This window comes from Epargyreus clarus, unplaced genomic scaffold (assembly GCF_041222505.1).
Source record: "Epargyreus clarus isolate Ecla_fem2 unplaced genomic scaffold, WU_Ecla_fem_2.2 ptg000005l, whole genome shotgun sequence".
Taxonomy (NCBI): Eukaryota; Metazoa; Arthropoda; class Insecta; order Lepidoptera; family Hesperiidae; genus Epargyreus; species Epargyreus clarus.
Window position 1 is genome coordinate 13,566,070 of NW_027332213.1, and position 23,901 is coordinate 13,589,970.

The 23,901-nt window shown below is 34.4% G+C and overlaps 1 protein-coding gene across 1 annotated transcript in view; it reads right to left on the bottom strand.

The window, feature by feature from the left end:
• The window catches only part of Scp2 (Sarcoplasmic calcium-binding protein 2), a 63,790-nt gene extending 52,689 nt beyond the window's left edge, over positions 1-11,101 (bottom strand). Inside the window, exon 1 of the mRNA XM_073073249.1 lies at positions 11,021-11,101. The gene's annotated coding sequence lies outside the window, so the exon portion shown is untranslated. The remainder of the gene's footprint in view (positions 1-11,020) is intronic.
• Between the last annotated feature and the right edge of the window lie 12,800 nt (positions 11,102-23,901).

A 23,901-nucleotide genomic window follows, 5' to 3' on the forward strand; every position in this document is an offset into this window, starting at 1 on the left:
TCTTTTTGCCGCCAATTAGTATTGTAGAACCTACGCCATTTGTTAAAATTCAAAGCCCTTTTAGATTAGGGGCGATTTCCTTTATGTAATAATAAATTCATATTTTGTATAATTTCGTATATACTTCAGAAGGTCAATAACCAGTAACCAGATACAATGTAAGACAGTAAGTGACGAGATATATAGCTTGACCTCTTAATAGTATGCTTAATCATATACGCGGGAGGTCAATTAAAATGGGTCTTGTTATTTTTTCGTGGAGAGGGTGAGGCAAGTCGGATAAGAGAATGTCGAATAACGGAAAGGTAAAACCCTTTCTAACTAGCATGTTACATAAATAATTGGCCAAGTGTGAGTTGAACCCGCACATGCAGGCTTCCGTACCACCAATGTTCATTTTTTTTTAATTTTTAATATTTGTTACGTCACATTAAGCATGACGTCACATTCAGTATATTCTCATAGAAAATGTCTTCAGAATTCTAAATTTATGATTATTATTGAATTGTAATAATATTTTTTCTAATTAAAAAATGGATTAATTAACTTACATTTATTTATTTTATTCTTTCTTACAATATTTATCCGTACGAAATATACACCTTATCGTTATAAATGTAGCAAGTAACGCCATTTATTCTACTACGGATGTGTTTTATTTTTAGTATTTGTTGTTATAGCGGCTAACTTTATATTATACGAGCATTTGCCCGCGGCTTCGCTCGCGTTACGAAGTAATATTTTCATCCCCTATTTTATCCCCTTGGGGGTACAATTGATCAAAATCCATTCTTAGCGGATGCCTACGTCATAACATCTACCTGCATGCCAAATCTCAGCCCGATCCATCCAGTGGTTTGGGCTGTGCGTTGATAGAACACTATGTCAGTCAGTCACCTTTGAGTTATATATATTTAGATATAATACAGTGTAAAAAAATCAAGTGTATATATTAGGGTTCAAGAGATAGAGGCCTACGACAGATGGACAGACAGACAGAGAACAGAGGCCTAATAGGGTTCCCTTTTTACCCTATGGTACGGAACCCTAATAAACTTCAGTTCACACTCTCAGTCGTGTCGTGTCGGAGCTATTAGCGTCCCAGTGCAAGTTACTTAAGCTTGAGAGGTCTTGAACTGTGACCTAATGCTTTGCAAAGGGTCTGGGAAGTTACATGGATATTTTTGCTGCATATTTCTTTGAAAGCTATTCTTCTTCTTCTTCATGTGCCTCTTCACTACTAAAGCCGTTAAACCTCTCTCTGTCCATGTCCAAGCGAAATAGTTGTTCGACAGAGGTGATGCCTGTCCACTCTCTGATGTTTCTCAGCTACGACTTCAGCCTGCGTTCAGCGCGCCTCTTCCTTTCCACCTTCCACCTTGCCTTGTTAGCTATAGTTATCTATAATTTACCTACTTAATAATAATGCTGACTAAAAATTAATATAGTTTAATTAATATTAATATAGTTTGGATAGAAACATGAAACTTTTCGTGAGAGTTTTAGTAGGCAGACAGTATGTTATCACGAGGTTAAATAGTTGATAAATGTAATTAATTACAAATGATAAATAGCAAATACTGGTAAATACTTTTCTTTTCATCTGTCTAAAAATATATAATCAATTCATTGCATTTCACCATTACCGACCTTGTCAGTGGTCGCCTTTACTCCATAAAATATAATTTTATATTAACCTTGATTCAAAAACCTTTTTTATGAAAACGTACTACTTGCGATTGATTTTCATAATCTTAGAAGCACTATTTTAATCTGCGCTAGGGAATGGCCGTCGTTTAATTAAAAATTAATAACAAATAAATTGTTTATAGATGAGCCAATTCCCGAGTCAAATTGTCTTCGCATAGGACTAATTAATCTTGTTATACTCAGAGCTTCATTATATTTTAAATTATCGTCGCAAGTTATTAATATTATGAAGACACGAACGATACGTGGTTTTAATATCGATATAAATATATCGATATTAGCTGTACCCACGGCGGCGTATGCGTAAATTATAACATAATTTAATAAAAAATATCAACCTCTATTGTACCCCATTGAAGGTAGAAATTCCTAAGACGACAAATCACATTAATTTAATTACTAAACAAAAAACGGTGTAATAAATTTCAAGCTTAACTCACGTAAAAACTCGCGAACTTTCATAGAAATTTTCCACCCCTATTTTAAATTTAGGAAATCCATACCAAAACTTCAAGTATCTAGATACACTAGTTCTGAACCTGCATCGATATTTGTTCAAATTGTATGAATGTAACCAGTTAATGACCATACTCTTGGCACGGATACCATACATTTAGATACGGGCAAACATCAGATACACATTATAAACGGTTTTTTATACCGATACTGACGTATCGATATTTGTGAGAATGCGAATGTAATGGATAAATGAAGATCTGTTCCATACGAATATAACTTAATAACTATTAGAGGTGAGTGTTTAAAGACATGTTGCTCCATACCAAACATTTAGCCTTTTATTCCCTTAAGGGGTTGATTTTAAAAAATCTTTCGTAATATATACATACACATGTAAGTCATGTACACGTTGCTTTATGTTTTTGGAAAGTAGAATGAGATGTATACTTTTTGGGTTTATTCTAACCCATTTATATGTAAATTTATTGAATTATTCAAGGGACAAAAGAACTTAAAAAGGTCAAAATTTCTTAAATGGCAACATTAGGAAGATATTAGCAAAAGGTAAGGGAGCGAGCCATTAGGTAGTAGTTAATTTATGTCAGTTTGAAAACTTCCAAATGGCTTAATCTTGATACGAATTATTTTTCAAGGCGACCCGTTTTCACCTTTATGTCTCTTTGTAAGATATTATGGTAAGTCTCCTTTATTACTCTACGAGCGTACCTAGTTGGTATATATTTGGAAGACTATGTGTTTTTAAAGATAAAAACATATGTTCAAAATTTGTTTCTAAAATTAAAAATAAATCTGGATTTGAACAAAAGCGATATTTTTTGTGTTCATTTATATGTAAGAACCATAGAATTGCAAAAGAATGTGCAAAAAAAACTTCGTCAAATTTGTCGAGCCGTATACGAGGGAAAGAATTACGAACATACATAAAATTGTATATATAAGTTATTTATACATAGGTATATTAGATACACGGGTTTATTATTAAAATAGCAAATTAGTTATTTGCTATTACTAAATAACATTATTTGCAAAATAACAAAATTGATGCAGTTACATCGTCTAAAATTTCTGCTTCAATCTAATATACCTAGCGAAAACACAGGAAAAATAAAGTTTATACGTTGAATAATCGTGTACATGTAAAAACATAAGCACATCTGCGTTCAAAAGCACGCCATCTGGCGGTTGCGCAAAAAATAAGAGTTCCTCTGAATAATGCCTTGCAAGGGAAACGGAATTTGTTATGTAATAGAAGTTTAAGACGCGCATCTTTTTATGCATGGTTATCTCTTATGTCTTTTATGGACTGTAATTAAACTTTTTAGATTTGACTAAAAATACGACCCAGTTAAGAGAATACTATCTTAGCAGTGGAATGAAAAAAAAAAAACAAAGTGCATGTTTTTTTTATATCTAGGAGTAGCAGACGAGCTTACAGTATATCTGATGGTAAGTGGCTACTGCCTAATCAACCCCAGATGGGATTAGATTCCTACCTAAGGGCGGCCACAGATACGCCGCTACCCCGGAGGACTAAGCTGGTACGGCTTGGAAAAGTATATCTCCTTTACCACATAATTTACACAGTATGTAAAACAAACTTGTAAATGAAGAGGAACATCTGCCCAGGGGGATATAAGTTAAAACTTTATCATTAGTAGAGGCTTTCAGAAGCTTATTATAACAGTGTTAAGCATTGGGGTTGCGGGCAGCAAGAGTGGGAGCTCGAACCGTCCAGTAAGTTACCCCGGGAAGGACGACGGTATATGTGGTCGCATACCGTCGTATGTAAACACCAGATGGTCTGGGAGGAGCCAAAAGGCATCGCGCTTGGAGGGCCCCGGTTGTGTTCCGTCGGAGATACCGGAGTTCTCTAAGAAGCGGGACGGCCACCGGGGGGGTTTTAGTGCGGTAAAAATCCCACATAACCTGGCGTCGCTCCCACGTCGTCGGGTACCTTTTGAAGGTTTCCCCCTCGAAAAATAATAAAGTAGGACTGGTTGATTACAGATACCCATGGGGGCACTGAATGTAGCATGTTGTTCGCCTGGCATCAGATGGACTACATGCTCGTTTTATACTGTTGTATTATAAAAAAAAACTTTAAAGTAATATAAAATAAAGACCAAACATTCTCGTTACGGTTGACAAAAAGCGACGCGTGAAAATCACCTCCTTTGAACAGATGAGAAGCAATAACGCCAACGTTGAAGAATCACACGGCTTACATTCCAAATGATTCCTACATTGAATATACGAATAGTATGTGCGTTATACAAAAAGTTTACATATACTCATACAATATACCGTTTATAATGTTAAGGTTTTAAGCTGTTCTCATAGTTTTATAAGTGTAAATATGCACTGTGTAGTAGTAGTATAGGTTAGGTTATTTTAGTATTTCATTGTTAAGTCTTATTTAGGATTATAAATAGGCAGACGAAAAAACTATATCGGCGTAGATATATAATGAAAGATTATAAAACTACCTACATCATGTTTATTATTTTCTGTACGACCGAAACGATTATAAGTAATATGTTACTTTATAATTTGTATGAATATTTAGTTTATTTATTGTAAGTGATTGTTTAATTTTAAGAGAGATATATTAATAAAGATCTTAAACCATAAACCATAAAATGAAACAGCCAGTATATACTTCTAACTATACCGTCAGCAACTTTAGGAGCGCCAAATCTCAAAAATTGAAAAAATTGAAATTGAAAAATACTTCTTTTTATGAAATAGAAGTAGCATACAAGCCTGTTGCAAAAACACGAAATCGAAGAAAAAGGCGGAGAAATATCGTTTCATTCGTAAATGATCTAAAAACTACATAATTTTTAATATTTTTCAAACATGAAGATAGACGACAGTGTACTTCAATTGTCAAAACTGGTTACATCTTCTTGTTAGGTGTGAGTAATCTTTACTAATCTATGAATATAGGTATCATCGTGATATGTAAAGGGAGCACTCTAAAAAGCGTATGACAGGGCGACCCACTGCGTAATATGTACATTAGTAATATCATTTAAGTATCGTCAACCACTAACTTTTCAACTTAAATTCTCAGAATAAGATTATTTAAGCCTCTGCATGCCTAGTACATTAAAGTTACGAAATGAGGGTTTGAAAGACCTACCCTAATCCCGTTTTCTTCGCGAAGACGGGAATGTTTATCTAAATCCTCTGGAATGCTGGTAAATTTACGAATTATACGACATTTGAATAAAAACGTGCGGTACTCGTGAATGTCTTTACTATGTAAAATAGTAGATAAGTAGTACGTTACGAAAATGAAGTAACTACCTTAGTTTGGAGGTGAAATAGGTGACCTTCTCTTAATATTTCATATCGATTACCTAATGGTAATAAATTGTTCTGAAATATATGTCAAACATCTGAAATGGTGTAAATATGGACTTGGGTGTAAGTTTATGAAATTCTTGACAATATCCGCTCGATGGCCCTACATATTTAATCTCTTTGTTCAAAAACTATGTCGTAAATTAAGAAATTTGTGGGATTGGCCATTGATTGGACCTTCGAGTACCATAGAGTGCTGTGGTGGAGGACACTTCTAGCATGGAATAGTTGTAGCAGCGACCATGCAGTCTACCCGATGGTAAGTGGCCATTTTTGCGGATGGACAACATCAAGTCAGACGTTAGATGTGGTTGGAATCCTATCTTAGGTTGATGATAGATGCCTGCTACCCATGAAAAAACTTAGATGAAATGCCTTGTATGTTTCTTTTAGTTGTGAAGCATGTAAGGACATTTATAATAATAAATATTGTTATTTTCGTCTTAAAAGCTCTTATCGTCGCCTTTATTAAAACACCAACTATTTTATTATAAATAAATTATTTATTATTCCACTTTAGGCAATTCCAATATACCAATTAAAATGAGAACTGTTTAGTATTTTAGTAAGCTATTGGTAAATGAATAAATTAAATTTAACTATAAAATTTTAATCAGAACAAAATTTGAATTTATAAATTGTTCTCTGAACTGTGAAATTAAAACAAATGACAGATTTATTAAATTATTCGTAATACTCATGTTTGTTCAATAATTTATGGAATAAATTGAATAAACTACAAATTTCCAATCCGGTGTAGAACAAAGCCTTCATGCATATGCATATAAATGTTTAATCATGTGTTATTATGTGACATGCGAAACAATGATCGCCTAGTGGTTGAAACTAAGCTTCATGGTCGTAGGGTCCGAGGTTCGAATCCCAGGCACGCCCCTCTGATTTTTCAAAGTTATATGCGTATGACAAACCAATTATCACTTGCTTTAACAGTGAAGAAAAACAGCGTGTGAAAATAAGTAACTGATCTTTAAAAAACATCGCAAAGGTATGTGAAGTCTTCCAATACGCATTTTTCCAGCGCATTTGGACATCTATAATCAACCTCAGATAAGATTAGATTCCTACATAAAGTCGACTACAGGTGCGCCGCTACCTCTGAAGTCTACGCTGGAATGCCTCTGAACAGTATACCTACCTTACGACGCCCTTCAAACGAGAAAACTGAGTAAGTTCAAACTCATGTGAAATTACCCAATAGATGCGTAACAAAAAATATATATATGTAACATAAAAGTATAATAAGCACACTTTTTCTAAAAGCAGTGACATTTATTTTCGAACCCACTATAATTCAGAGCCAGATGAAACTTCACACAATTGTACGTAAGCTTCTTTACAGAATAGTAGACAGTAATGGACTGTGTCCCAAGTGTCGCGAGTGTATTTTATTTCTTTTCTAGGTACGTTATAGCTCTATACCAGATGTCCCCAAACTTTTACACGTAGACCACTTGCTTTTTAGGTTTCGTGCTTTTTAGCCCTGTGACAGGGCTCTCAGGTGTATTTATAACAGTGGTCGCTATAACAACAAATACTAAAAAAAACTTGAATATAACCATTTATATATATACCCTCATGGGGAGCCATATAAGAAACATATTCTCGCTTGTTTTATTGAACCGTAACAAGTGACTTTTATGGCAGCTACGATAAAAAATACTAAAAATAATAATTAAATGAAAATTTGGTGGTACCGAATCCAACATATGCGAGTTCGGCTCGCACTTTGAAAAATATTCTAAATGCAATTACACTTTATTTTCGAACCCACTATAATTCAGAGCTAGATGAAACTTCACACGTTTATACGTAAACTCATTCTTTACAGAATAGTAGACAGTAATGGACTGTGTCCCAAGTGTCGCGAGTGTATTTTATTTCCAGTCTAGGTACGTTATAGCTCGATACCAGATGTCCCCAAACTTTTACACGTAGACCACTTGTATTTTTTAGGTTTTGTGTTTTTTAGCCCTGTGACAGGGCTCTCAGGCGTATTTATAACAGTGGTCGCTATAACAACAAATGCCAAAAAAAATTGAAAATAAATAGGGGTAGCCACATAAGACACCTATTCTTGCTTGTTCTATTGAACCGTAACAAGTGACTTTTATGGTTGCTACGATAAAAATACTTAAAATAAAAAGTAATTAAAAATTTGTTGTTGCGGAACCCACCGTGTGCGAGTTTGGCTCGCACTCGGCCAATTATTGTAAGTAATGACATTTTATTTTCGAACCCACTATAATTCAGAGACAGATGAAACTTCACATCATTGTACGTAAGCTGCTTTATAGAATAGTAGAAAGTAATGGACCGTGTCTCAACTGTCGTGAGTGTATTTTATTTCTAGTCTAGGTACGTTACGTCCCTAAACTTTTTTATGTCATAGATTTTTTACCCGCTATTTATTTTAGAGGGTCTGCCCTTTTTTGCTTCGGTGACGACACCGGGTAACTGTTCTTTTACAAATGGGGAGAAAACCTTCACAAAAAGCACCACGGTGTCTTAAGCCAAACTGATTTGGGTTGAGATTTCTACCTCGCCAAAATACCCCTTGATTTCCTTCTTCGATGTTAAAGGTACAACCTGCTAAAATGAGATCCACTATCGTAAGCCATTGTTCTCTTCTCACCGACCCCCAATTTTTTATTTCGCCTTTAACCCCTGGGGGTTGATAAACCACTTTAGGTATCAATGCTCTATACGACCCTGCGAAGATTCATAATTCATACAAAAAGTAACATTAAAGCACGTTCAGACAACAGGCGGTAACCGCGCGTCGAACGCTCATCAAAATATTTGTGTAAAGCACATGGCAAACCATATTCAGTAGAGATATTCTCTAAAATATCATCACATATTCCAATTTCAATAAATTGCAATGTGGATTGCGTCGAGATTACTTAAAAAATATATTTCATTTTTTAAATATTTAGCAACATACCTAACACACTTCGTCCCATCCTCTCATCGCTATTACTCCTAGTGGCACCACCGTCACAAATATTAGTATGTGCCGCACACTCCATACATAATATGCATATACGATGTGTGAAGACGTATAAGGTATATTACATAAGACTAGAAGTATCCATGCGAAATATTTATCTAACTAGATCCCCGTGACAATTTCATATTCCCAGCTGACATCGCGGCGATATTCCGTAGCTAACTTTTACAAGTAATATACAGTTGCCGATATCCAATATTCATTTCCCTTATTGCTGTTTTATATTCGCAACCTGAATCCAATGTAATGCTTCATTGGTTGAAGGGAAATCATTTTAGTCATGCTATCGTTTTGTATCGATCCTGACGAAAAATATGAAAGAGTTGAAACTAAAGCTCGTTCAGATATGAAAGGCGTTCGGAGACCCAATTGTTTCAGGGAATATAATGAAATTTATTTTTCCAGGCTGCTTGTTAAATTTTTTTGGTTTCCATGTTTTATAAAAGGGGATGTTATGTTAATTTATTTTATTCTTTCTTTTTTTTTAAACTGAGTTAAGAAATATCAATTTGTTACTATAAATTATTGATCAATGTTCACAGCTTAATTTAAAACTCTAATTTTAAAATAGTTATTCTAATATTCATCATGGCCGTCAAAACGAAAATAATTAGAATTAAAATTATTTTAAGGAATATTAATATTATTTTTAAAATGATTTTATACGAATAGTAAAGTATAATCGAGTTAAATTGAAATATAATAATTTATTAAATAACAAAGTTAATTAATTACGCCGGTAATTAAAAAGACAATAATATTTTCATAGATGGTACGAGTGGTAGAACCACGTGGGTCAACTCCAGAGGCCCCACCGCCTCGCCTATTTCTAATATAGCAGTGTTCTGCACTGATCTGTTCTGGTTTGAAAGGTGTGGTAAGTCAGCCGTAATTTCACAAGGCGCTCCAACTTAGCCCTCAGGACTTCAGGATCTGTGGCTGAAGTCAGAGGACTCTTCTCTTATCTGAGGTTGATTACAGATGTCCATATGTGGCAATAGCCGCTTACCATCAGATGGAGTCCATGCTCGTTTGCAACACCGTATTATAACAAAAGAACTTCAATATATAAAAAGATACCTAATCTATAGTACAGTGGCAAACCCTTTTTATACTTTCGTGACAAAAAGGTATGTAAATGCGACTTTTCCTCGGAAAACCGAACTTCAAACACCGAAAACGTTGCGTAACGCCTAAGCAAGCCTCCGCGTCTATTTTACTTTTTACATTTACGAATATACATTATAATACATTTTACAAAAGGTGCTTGACACGCGAATCAAACAGTATCGCCGATTAAATCGCTTTTATCGCCATAAAACGTACAATGTAAATGTAAAGCTATAATTACTGAGTAATTATTTATTATTACGAGTGCCCATTTGTTTCTTTGTTGGTTTTTATTTCACGAAAATCCAACACGACAGAATTTCGTCCAATTATGTATAATTATGTTGATTTATGAAATTAATTTCTATTCCAAAAAAATATTTTAATACTTTAACAATTTTAAATAATTGGTTTTATAATATTTGTTGCAAACTAAAATGCTATTTTTAAAAATTATTATTATAAAATATTAATGCATTTATTGATTTATGAAAAAAAAATATTACTCAAAAAATATTAAACAACAATATTTAAATATTGGAACACATTTTTCAGAGCACGAGGTAGACGAAATATAACATTACAAATGTTACATCACTCCTTCGAAGCACAATCTCGCTCATAAATATTTAAATAAAATTAAAAAAACACTTCCCAAGTCAATTCTACTCTTCGTTAAGTCGACTGAAACTTCTAACTCAAATTCGACTTAGAAGTTAAATGCGACTGTACATACGCGAAAATACGACGAACTCCAAACTTGTTATCGGAGTTTGAAAAATCAAGAACAGACTGCAAAGTTTCCTAGATTTATAGCCAGATACGTGTAGAAGTTAGTGTTTGATGCGGAGAAATTTATAACGGTTAGACAAAAGCCTGGAAGTCGACGGAACTTCGTGGGATCTTGAAATACAATTTTTCGGCACTTTAATTTCACATGTCAATACTTTCGATTTTCAGTCACGGATTAAATTATAAACAGGATTTAAATGTAAAAAGTGTTATTAGTTATTGTATAAAAAATATAGTTTTTTAAATTATTCTAAAAATAATTCTAGTAAAGTAACGTGTATATTAAAAAAAATAGATTTTATTTATAAATTTAATGAATGAATAATTGGCATCACTAATTCCTAAATAATAATTTAATACTGCTTTGAGTCATTTTTTTTTACATAAAATATTATTTTTTGCTATGTAATTCCGAATTCTCGCAAGCGATAAAATTCATCCTTTTTAGAAAAAATAAACCGCGCGCATTTAGTTAACAATTTAAAATAAGAACACCGAATTCTATTTCCAAACGGAACTTGTACGTACCTGGTTTCAGTGGGCGGTCGTCCTCGGCGGCGGCACAACGTATAATGCCGTGCGGCGAACGGGCCCCGACCTACGTACTGCAGTTGCAAAGAACTTCGGGCCCAAAGATTGATCGTTGGAGCCCCAGGGATGTTGTCCTGTACCGCGACCGAACCGAACTCGAATCAACTTTTCAAAATCGACTTACAAACTTTATGTCGATTAGCAACATGACTTGTCGTAAGCGCTTAAGTTGCGTTTGTTTCCGACCAATTAAAATAACGTCTGCAATTTTCTTTTGAGATGATTCTTTGCGAAGTTGTGAAAGCAATTCAAGTTTCAAAACAAAGAAGATAAATGAGAATGATAATTTATTTTTGTTCATGTTGATGATTTATTTTGAAAAGTAATTTTTCTTTTGTCTTCATCTTGGGCATGTTCGTACCTAATTATAATTATTTGATACATGCCCCTACTGTATAGCCTTCCATTAGGGGTAATATCAAATCATAACGTTCTAAACCATTTTGCAAAATGTTAATAACATGTTGTTCTTCAGGTGGTTCATTTAGTCATAAGAGAGCACAAACTAAAAAAATAAGCATAGGCACAGATTATACATTCTAGTTACTATCTTTGATAAAAAGTAGTGATAGCGTAATGATTGTAACTTGGCCGGTCAATCTAAATGATCCGAGATTAGAATCCAAGGCACGCATCTCTAATATTTCAAAGTCAAGTATGTGTGATCCACGAAAATGAAGCCGAAATGGCTAACACGGGGAATTAAACAAGGAAGCAAACGGAAAAGAGAACTACTTTGGCAATACAGACACTGTCGCAGTGATGCAAATAAAATCAAATACAAATTATATGCCAAACGATATAAATCAATAATAAGGCTGACTCAAAAATCGCAAAATAATTTTTACATTAAAAATGCTAATAACAAATCAAAAGCCACATGGAATATAATCAATAAAGCCAAACTCAACCGCCCAAAAACGGAAATAACTAAATTACTTATTGACGGGACAACCATAACTAACCCTAAGGAAATAGCAACAATTTTTAACAATCACTTTATTGACAAAATCAAAGACCAAAACAGCAACATAAATAAGGCATCTGATTTAAACTACAATATCGTAAATTCGATTTTTATTCCACCTTCACTACCAGCAGATATTCATACATTAATAAAAACATTACGGAACACCAACAGCTCAGGGTATGACGGTATAATAACAAAAATAATTAAAGAAGTTCCAAATCAAATAGCACCGGTGTTAAGTCATATATTGAACATGTGTATTGAAAATGGCGTCTTTCCGAATAAATTGAAACAAGCAGTAATCAAACCTTTATTTAAAAAAGACGATTCGGCAAATGTAAATAACTACAGACCAATAGCACTATTACCTATTTTCTCGAAGATATTTGAGAAATATATCTATAATTGCATTTACAATTTCATGGAATCAAATTGCATCCTAAGCTCATGTCAATTTGGTTTTAGACGAAATAAAAATATTAATTTAGCAATATTCAATTTCTTATCGACAATTACGCATAATATAGATAAAAAACGTCTTGTAACGGCCCTATTTATGGACATCAGTAAAGCTTTTGACCACGTAAACCATGACATTCTCTTAAATAAAATATACAAATATGGAATAAGAGGAAATGCCTATAATCTCATAAAATCCTACTTAACAGAAAGAGAACAGGTCACACAAATAACAAAAATATGTATGAAAACAGCCAGCGAAACCGTATATGAATCGGATCGTAGAAAAACATTATTTGGTGTGCCACAAGGCAGTATCTTAGGGCCTTTATTATTTTTGGTTTATATAAATGACCTACCTGAGACAATAAACCATCATATGACTTTGTTTGCTGATGACAGCACAGCTCTATTTACAAATGACGATTTAAATAAATTAGAGAATGACATTAATAACACACTGACAGAAATAATACATTGGTTTGAATTTAATAATTTAAATATTAATCTGTCAAAAACTAAAATAATTAATTTTAATCATAAAAATATTAATGATAGTAAAAGCGTAGATATAAATTATTTAGGTAATAAAATTGAAGAAACGGATCATTTTAAATTTCTAGGTTTACATATTGACAAGAAACTAAACTGGAAACATCATATTGAACATGTTTGTAAAGCATTGAATAAATACTCATATCTTTTAAGAAGACTGCGAAATATAGTAGATCAAACAGCTGTATTGACGGCATATCACAGCTATGTTGCTGCAACGTTACGGTACGGAGTAATATTTTGGGGAAACTCCACAGACAGAGAACTCGCATTCCGAGCCCAAAAAAGATGCATACGAGCAATATGTAATATTAGACAAACTGACTCTTGTAGGCCACATTTCAAGAGATTAAATATATTAACCTTACCAGCCCTCTATATACTAGAATGTGCAATATTTGTCAAGGCAAACAGTCAAATGTTTACATTTAAAACTCGAGCACGCCATGCATATAAACTTACTAGTATAGATGCAAACACTCGCTTACTCAGAAAAAGTTTTTTCGGAATGGTCGCGAATATATTCAATAAAGTTCCGTTAGAAATACGAACATTGTCAGATACTTTCGTATTTAAACAAAAGTTTCAAACATACCTTGTAGAGAAATGTTTCTACACAGTTAATGAATATCTTAATGACAAGCAATGCACGTAACATATATATCTGATTTACTAAATAGCGCAAAATGTTTAAATTTAAATTAATTTTCATTTTTATCAATATTTGTAAGTGCTTGTAATAATTTGACATAAACTTGTAATAATTGTTGTAATTTTAATTAGATTAGAAATTTTGTTATCATTTGTACGCCAATAATTGGTACAGTAAGCGTTGTTCCCAAAGTGCAAACATCCAATATTGTAATCCTTACTGACAAATGAATAAATGATTATGATTATGATTATGATTATGTGAATTAATTTATTTTACACTTGCGATAGCGTTAAAAATCAGCGTGGAAACATATAATTATGCGAGTTATTTAAAAAGTGATCAGAGGTATGTGAAGTCTACCAAGTTGCTTGCAGACCCGTGCCCAGTAATGGGACAATAATGGTTTGACGACGACAACTCAATTATACTACAATAGTGAAAAAATGGTAAATCACGTGTTAGTCTCCAGATCTGACTTCAAAATTTTAAATTTGCCTCTTTCAATAACTGCAAATCCGTAAGACTTGAAAACTTCGTACGAAATTCGATTCTTGCGAAAAACTCCGAATCTCATTATTATGGAGTGCGTATTGGTTACAAATGGCGGTTGGCGGAACTAGATAATGTTATGGTAAATACGAGTTGCTTTCTGGTTTTTATTTCCGTATGTTTTGCTAATGGTGTTTATGGTGTGGATGGGTGACATATCCTTTTGAGATAGAGGCTGTTAATAAAATCGGTTAAGTGTGAGTCGAAATCCCAAAAGGAGGGCTCCGACCTTCCAAAATATTTACTAAAAAATCAGCTCATGCAATCATGCATTCATTTGAATACAAAATGTATGACGTTAAAAAAATTGAGAAAATTACTTAACCGAAGATTTGACGGCTGGATCTTACCTACTCATATTAATGTTAAAGTAAACTCAAAAATTGCATTTCAGTGTTTTGAAAATTCAAATTAACTCAGTCACTCAAATAGGAATTCGTCATCTGAAAGTTGACTTTATAATTATATTTCAGTTAATAGACAACTAAATTAAGCGAATACAAGTGGACGATAAATTGAATAAGCAGTAACAAAATGCAAATACTCTGATTTGCATAGATGGAGTAGCTTCAATTGGCACCAACCGATTGTCTGCGGTACATTTGCCAATCACTCCTCTATTTCCGAATACAGAATAGTGTGATTGTTAGTTAAAGCATTTTATTATTATAAATTATTAAATGGCTTAAACGGTGAATGAAAACATCGTGAGGAAACTTGCATATCTGAGAAATGTTAAAAAAGTTGCAAAGGTATGTCAAGTCTACCAATTCGCACTTGGCCCGCGTGGTGGACTATAGCCTAATCCTTCTCATTCTGAGAGGAGACCTATGCCCAGCAGTGGGACAGTAATGGATTGAAGATGATTATTTTAAAGTCGTATATTGACGTCAGTAGTTAAATCAAAGGGACTTATAACAGATTATCACTTGCTGTAACGGTGAAGGAAAACATAAAAAAACGAGCCTAATTATAAACACAGCACAGTACTCATGATAGTTAACTGAGACGCTTTCTACACTCACACTAGGATTCTATGTGTCGTGGGTGTCATGGACACACATAGACAACTACAAAAACACCCAGACCCAGAAACAGAAATCTAAATTCATCATTTAGATATCTGTCTGGCCGGGTATCAAACTCGGGACCCCCTGCGCGTTAGACCGCATATACGGTATGGTAACCACTGAACCACGCAGATTGTATGCCACGCAGGTATCAGTAATTTAATCAGATTCATTATTACGCTCTTTAACTATAAAAAAGAACATCTGAAGTAAACATGGCTAAAAGAAGTGAATGAAGTTGTTAAAATTAGATGATGCCTCTTAATTTGTACTTGGAGCATCAAGATGACCTAAATACATATCTTAAGGGAATTGGGCTCAACTGGGACAGTAACGAACTTAATGATGATGATCAAAGAAAAAGACAAAAAATATGCAGCGCCATTTTTTGTTCAAGTATTGTGGAGTCTTGCTTCTTTCTTTTGTAAAAAAAACACGAGCATTTTTAAAATATAATATAGGAGTACCAGACGAGCATGCAATTCACTTGATGATAAGTTCCACTTATCCACTTGATCCTACTGCCGCCCATAGACATCTGTAATCAACCCAAATAAGATTAAATTACTACCTGAGTTCGGCAACAGAGGTGCCACTACCCCTGAGGAACATGGTCCTGAGCCTTACCACACCCTTCAAACACTGCTGTTATTAGTACTATAATATTATGGCGAGATGTACACTGTACATTACTGTACAAGCAGCTCCAAAAGTAGCTGAACAATGAGATATTATATTTGCGACTAATATCATAGTAGTACTAGTGCTATATTGTACATATCGTTGTTCAGCTACTTTTGACGCGTTAGTGTTCATCTACTTTTGCAGCTGACTGTACAACCAAGACATGTATGTATATTGAAATGAGTATATTTCAAAATTGATCAAATTTCTATAGTCCTTTGAATGGGTATGACCCTTAACTAATTTGGCTGGAACAATATTTGGACCCGATGGGGATAATTGGGACATTAGGCAGGTACTTTTGCACCTTCGGGGTACAAAGTCATTATTGAGAAAATAGTGTTGTACCAACAAAGTATCGATACCACGATATTTTAATAAATTTTAAGATTTCTAGATCAGAGAGTAATATTGCCGGTTTAGAATTTATAAGTTTTAGACTTATATTGATAAATTTTAAAAAAATTAGGCTCTTTTATTACGACTTTTGATAGCAATATACGAGTAGCTCTATTACTTAAAGTAAATAGACAAAAAAAATATTTTTATATATTTTCTTAAAAAAATAGCAAAGAACTTTTGAAAAATGGCAGATATTTCGATTTCAGACAGACCTCAATTTTATTTATATGTATAGAAGTTGGTAAAAACTATAATAAATGGTCTAAACTTAGTAATATACATTAGGTATAACTTAAATTTTCAGTGACACATATTTAATAATCATGTGACATATTGGGTTACAGCACATGTTACGTTATAATTATCCGAAACATATAACACCCTATCATTATGTATTGCTAAGAATATTAAGCGCCGAAAATCGCTTTTCTATTGAGTATTTCACGCACAAACTATAATTTTAAACTATCGATCGTTTTTAGCTCTAAATACTTAATCAATTTAGCAAGCTGTCCTTTCACATAACAATTTTACCACTACTTATATATCGATTTACGTGGTAATTATTAATCATGATTGTTAAGTATTTAGGCACAAAGGCTATGATAACACTAGGTTTTGACAAGGTCTCTAGACGCCCTTCAAAGTGCCCATCAAAACGTCAGACTTTTCTCAAGGACACCTCGCACCGTAACCCATCATAATAGCAAAGATTTTTGAAATGATGTACAATGCAACCAATACCTAACTTTTAGTAGACATATTACGGAGAATTTCTTACGCTCACTTTCATTTTTACTTGTTTATCAGTCTGTCCGTCTTTCTGTTTGACACAGGGCTCTCAAAATCACGAATAGGTCTCCAAAATAAGCACGAACTACCTTCGAAGATACAGGTTAATGGTGAATCAAAGTATATTGAAGGTTGATAATTGCTGCCTTATAATAACAATGGAGGTGTCTTGACATAGTCCCTAAAGCATGGAAGCAGTCATTTAGCCGCTAGCAGTCAACCATCTGCTTTCTGACCGCGTTGTCCACGTTATGTTGCTATTGCTAATTTTGTACATCATTTATCATCAGTTTTGAGAATATTCTGTCCTGCAAAGCTATGCGGGCTCTACTAATTAAGATGGTAAACGCAATCTTTTGCTCGTTGCTCACTGTTTATTCACGCAAACACGCGAAATTCAGGACAATTTCCAGCTGCTGCAGTTTAGAATTAACTTAGCTTTAATTACGAATTGAAAATGAAAATAGTTGCAATATTTCTATCTCTGTTTTTTGATAATGTTAAGCACTAATATAGGTACAATTAAATAATCGTAAGGTATATACACCTTCTATCTTAAACCTTTATTTTCTTTGCTACTTGAGGAAGTAACCTCGATGCCCACGTGGTAGTCTGGTCACCATACCACTTCGACACACATTGGATTCCAGGTTTGATTCCTGGCCAGATATCTAAATGATGAATTTAGTTTACTATTCTAGGTCTGGGTGTTCGTGGATTTGTCTCTGCGTGTGTATAGAAACCACGATGCATAAAAAACTATAGTGGGGTTATATGTATAGTAAAAAAATTGTAGCCGATCTTAGGACAAATGTCGATTCATAGATATTAATAAGATACAATGATCACTTTCAACCATGCTCGATGACTTCTCCAACTTCATAAAAAAACATAAGCTCTCTTTTTATTTATGCCAGTATTTGTAATAATTTGGCATAATCTTTAAAAATAAACGAAAAGATAATGTAATCCGAGTATACCGTTAGATGAAGCAGTGTTGGCGCAAGTATGATAGTATCAGCTGATGAAGATAGCGCCGGCTTCAGTGACTTCATTTACCGGAGAGCTCTTCAAAGGGACTGCACGGTTTTGCCTTTTAGCGTGATTAAGAGATGTGTTTGTATGCAATTTAACTTGTGTAGCGCAGTGGTTGCTGTGTTAGTTTGATAGGAGGGGTTTGAGTTCGATTCCCGGCCAGATTTGAAACTTTGAAATCAGATTTTGGTTCTGACTGGCTGTAGTTTTGTCCACCCATGACGTAAGAAATACTAGTCAAGACCGAACTGATCGAACCGACCTGAACTTAGCAGTTAAACAACAAATGTATAAAGTAAATGTTAAAGGTGGTAGAACCCTTTGTGGTTCGACTCCGGCGGCACCACCGCCACACCTATTTCTACCTAATAACAGCAGTGTTAGGCGCTGCTGTGTTCCGGTTTGAAGGGTGTGGTAAGGGAGACAGACTTATACGAGGCGTTCCAGCTTAGTCCTCAGGGGTAGCGGCGCATCTGTGCCCGACCTCAGGTAGGAATATCTAATCCTATCTGGGGTTGATTACAGATGTCTATGGGCAGCAGTAGCCACTTACTATCAGGTGGACTGCATGCTCCTCTGCTACTCCTTTATTAGAAAAAAAAAGTAAATTAAAGTCGCGATACTGTGGCTTTCAAGGTATATATAGGCAACTGAGTGACGTAACCAGGAAAGTAAATTTCACAACATGCAAGACATGTGACAGTGTAAACGTTTTTTTGAAATGAGGGCACAAATAAATTAAAAAAAGGGTAAATATTATACTCGCATGCGAAAGCCTCGACGGATTGTGTCCTTAAGGGGGCGTTATCGCACTTTTTGAGATACATTATCCTAGAGAATTATAGTAAACGAGCTTTTGCCCGCGGCTTCGCTCGCGTTACGAAGTAACGTATTAACTAAGAAGATTTATACAAACTTTCATCCCCTATTTTATCCCCTTGAGGGTAGAATTGATGAAAATCCTTTCTTAGCCGATGCCTACGTCATAACATCTACCTGCATGCCAAATTTCAGCTCGATCCGTCCAGTGGTTTTGGCTGTGCGTTGATAGATCACTACGTCAGTCAATCACCTTTAAGTTACATATATTTAGATACAATTACGACAAGTAATTCACGTGTTTTTTTTTATTGTATACCTTCCATTGTTATTATTTTGTATGTTGTAACTTGTATAGCATGTAAAATAAATGGTTTCTTTCTTTCTTTCTAATTCATTCGATATTTATTATTTAATACCTTATCGTATCGTATAAATTATAGGGTTTATATTTATCAACAATTAAAATATAGTACAATTTTATTTATTTGTTCGTAAATGAATCTATATCCAACATATTTTAATAATCTATGTAAAAAATAAGTTTTAAATATATAAGGTGGCTGACTCTTGTACTAAACAAGGAAAATATAGGTAATGGCACAGAATTTCCCTGTTGATCAAATGGCTAGTCATAAATCTTTGTCTCTTTGTAATATTCTTGAGGGTGGAAGGTATTTGAGCAAAGGTGACTTAATATAAATGCAAGATGTTTGCTTATGAATATCACTAGAATATGAGCAAAAATTAATAGCAGTACTATTTTAAGAATTACACTGTTTATTGCAAATATAAAAGCAGTGATAGCCTAGTGGTTAAGAATCTCGGCTTCTTGATCGAGGAGTCCGATGTCCAAATCGCAGGCACGCACATCTGATTTTTCAAAATTATGTGCTTATTATAAATTAATTATCGCTTGCTTAAACGGTGAACGAAAACATAGTAAGGTAACCTGCATACATGAGAAATCTTTAATAAAGAAGTTTTCAAAGGTATCATGTGAAGTCAACCCAATCGGACTGGGCCAAATCGGTGGCCTACTAATCCTTCTCATTCTGAGGAGAGGAGAGAGGAGGAGATGATGCCTATGGATATGTGATATTTTTATCTTTTTTCTTACATTCGGGAATTATATTTTTTCTAATTAAAGTCCCAATCAATTATTTTTGTAATTAAGGGTTTTATATAGGTATCAATTTGATAATTTCGCCGAGTCAGTAACACCCTTATCTTCCAATTCCAATTTAATTCCAATCGTGTTCCAATTTAAAGGTCGATTTTAGTTATCGGAATCGGCAAAGCGTGAGACTATTTTATGTTATATAAGTAACGAAAAACCTTGAACATTTATTCTTCTTATTGGCGTCAATCGATTGTATTACTACCCCTGAGGACTGAGTTAGTTCGAATTTTAGGCGTGCATCAGGAATCCTATCCTAAAGTTATCAGATGCTACTACCCCTGTGTACTACCTCAAAGCACTACTTGAAGCCTTAGGAATCTATTTCTAAATTCCAATATTATGTTCTATAATATTTCCACTCACTCTCGAATTATATATATTTCTTTTATTTCTCGAATTATATATATTTCTTATCGACAATTACTAAAACCATAGCACATCACTAGCAGTTATGAGTGAAGCGAGTAATTCCGTCGATTAGCGGTGACTCCGCACTCCGCTTTGCTTTACGACAGCGATTCAGTAACTGAGGGACAAGAACACTTCGTTTAATATTTTACAACTACTGAGATTGACTTTGGAAGTACCTCATATCTTTTTCTATATTTAGAATTCATAATTTTGCACTTAACGTTATATATTTCAGTCATATTTTGGAGCGTAGCGTGGGTATAAGCTACTTGGAGCGGAATTTGAATTAGGTGCCCTCTGGAGGAATAAGTCAGCGGAAAAAGTATAAGTATATGCCTGCTGTGAAATAGGTCAGCAAAAAAAGTACGTGCCCGTTTTTCAAAAACCTGGCCTGCTATCATTCGTGAGGTGTTTTTTTTAAATATTAAGTAGTTAGGTTTATATAAGTTCACGTTTATATGTTAAGATGAAAATTTCAGAAGAATATTTTATATTAATATAGATTATTTCTAATCAGTATAAATTAGCCCTTCTTTGCAAGCACAAGGCTTCGTACTTAATAATCTGCTTTTTTCGATGTTCTATAATTTTACGATTAAAAATCCGTCATTCGTAGAAATTTTAACGTAAGAATTCCCATTTACAACGGACTGAGAAGAAAATTTTCTCCACAATTTTCAAATATCGTCTATCCTTGTCATGCTGTTTTCAATTGAGTGGAAGAATTGAAAAGCGTGAAATATTACACTACGAAAAGAATTAAGAGGTTTGTGGAAATTATTTTCCGCAAAATAAGCGGAAAAACACTTTGGCGCAGTATTTTCTTTGAAGAAAATGTGGGTAATGGAGTATTCACGTTAAATGGGTCTTAATGCACATAATCTTTGAATTTAATTGTGAGCAATTAAGCACATGTTGCTGTAGCAATAAAGCACGTTTATATCTTTACCGATTATTGCTATCTGTCTAGATAAATGAAAACACAAAAAACACGCGATGTAAGGTAATAACAATATCGGGGTCTTTTTATAGCAATGTCAAAGAGCTATATTTAATAATGGAAGAAGATTGTTGATAATAGTTTCTCCAACTACCAAGAGACCAATATCAGTATTAGGACCATTCGGAGATTGACTGTAGTGACATCAACACCGTATTGTTTTTCTAATAATAGTAAAATATTACTTTGTTATGCGGCGGTCGAGGTCGTAGGGTGTGGTGAGACATAGCCTCACATGAGTCCATGTTAGTCCAGAGGACGATATATTTGTCTCCAACTTAGGTGGAGACTCAATTTCTTCTATTTAAGATAGATGTCAATGTTCAGATGTTCAGAGTTTAAACAACAAAATCCACTATACCATTGGCAACGAAGAACTTATTCCTCACCTCTTCATCCAGATTTATCTGTTTGGCTTATTCTTGGAACGAAAACGAAAATAACAATATGTTTGGACCGAGAAATTCAATTTGCTTTCGTAAAGTAAGATGGCATCCGTAACATTTATCTCGACTGCAAAATATACAGTTTTAACAGTTTTTGAATGTCCTGCAACTGAAGTTACAGGCTTTGGCAAGCGCCAGTGTTGAGTTTAGCCAAAATTTATTTACCTTATCTGGGATATAGGACTGACATAGTGATCTATCAACGCACAGCCCAAACCACTGGACGGATCGGGCTGCAATTTGGCATGCAGGTAGATGTTATGACGTAGGCATCCGCTAAGAAAGGATTTTGATCAATTCTAACCCCAAGGGTATAAAATAGGGGACGAAAATATCACTTCGTAACGCGAGCGAAGCCGCCTGCAAAAGCTCGTAAAACTTTAAGTATTGACATAAGTTAGGGTAAAAATGGAACCACATTACTAAGCTTCCGCTGTCTCTCCTTTTATCTGTCTGTTTATCACAGGGCTCTACCTCTCTTGTGTGAGTTCGATTGGCAATTGCAATTGTACTTTTGCATTTGATTTGCAATTTTAAAGGTACTAGAATTCTTTATGGTTGGACTCCGACGGCATCACAGCCATACCTATTTCTACGTAATAACAGCAGTGTTAAGCACTGCTCTGTTCTGGTTTGAAGGGTGTAGTAGGGAGGCATAGTTTTCCGAGGCGTTCCAGCTAAGTCTTCAGGAACACCTGTGACCGACCTCAGGTAAGAATGTAATCCTTTGTAGGGTTGATTACAGATGTCCATGGGCGGCAGTAGTCACTTACCGTTAGGGGGACTGCGAGCTCGTCCCCTACTTCTATATTACAAAAAAAAATTGATTAATTAGATTAAATTAATAACAATTTCAATGACAAAAAGTTAAAAGTTAAACGTTAATTATATTAAGAACTAAATAATGTTAGAAGTTCTCCAAAATTTAATGTAACGTTAAGAACATTAAACTACTCAACCAAAGCACTATAAGCTCAACTTTTAGGTCTTTTTTACGAGGCAATAAATTTATTATATTCCAATAAAATTCCAGAACGAGTTTATTTTATCAATATCAAACAATTTATCACGGTCGAGGCAACCGCAGCATATTTCAGATGCCAAAAACATTCATCTGAAATATATGTTGACCGCACGTGTCGGAATATTAAGTGAGGCCCCCTGTTTACAAAATTGAGTTTCATTTTACAAAAGTACAATATTTTTCGCTGATTTAGACATATTTCACAAATAATTTGGTTCTGACGACGTTTATTTAGCAACTGTTTGGGGCCCCCAGGATCGGGGGCGCGGGACGGGCCGCCCCTTCTACCCCCTTAGTCCGCTAGAGGTGATAGCATTGGCTTCAGGCAGAACCTTTGTACAATTTATTATAAATGCCCAATGGTATAAATGACAGTAATCATTAACAATAACGTGGATTGCATGCTCGTTGGCTACGTCAATCTTAAAAAGAAAATTAATGAATCATTTTACACGGATACGCCTATGAAATGCGTGTGAACAGACAACTGCACGCTAATTGGCTCACACTGAGCAATTATTGGATTCGCCTACACTTTGATACGTTTGAACAAATCACGGAATAAAAGTAATAATTCACAGACGGTAAGAAAGAAAGAAAGAAGCAAAGAAACAACACATGCGGCATTTAATTTTGTAGCGTTAATGTATACTTTTGACCTGTAAAGTGGAGAATGTGAAAATAGGCTTTTTTTTTTATTTCTAATATTGAAGTTACGCTGTCACTGCCACCCCTTCAATATTTGATTCCTACTTGAGGTTTGC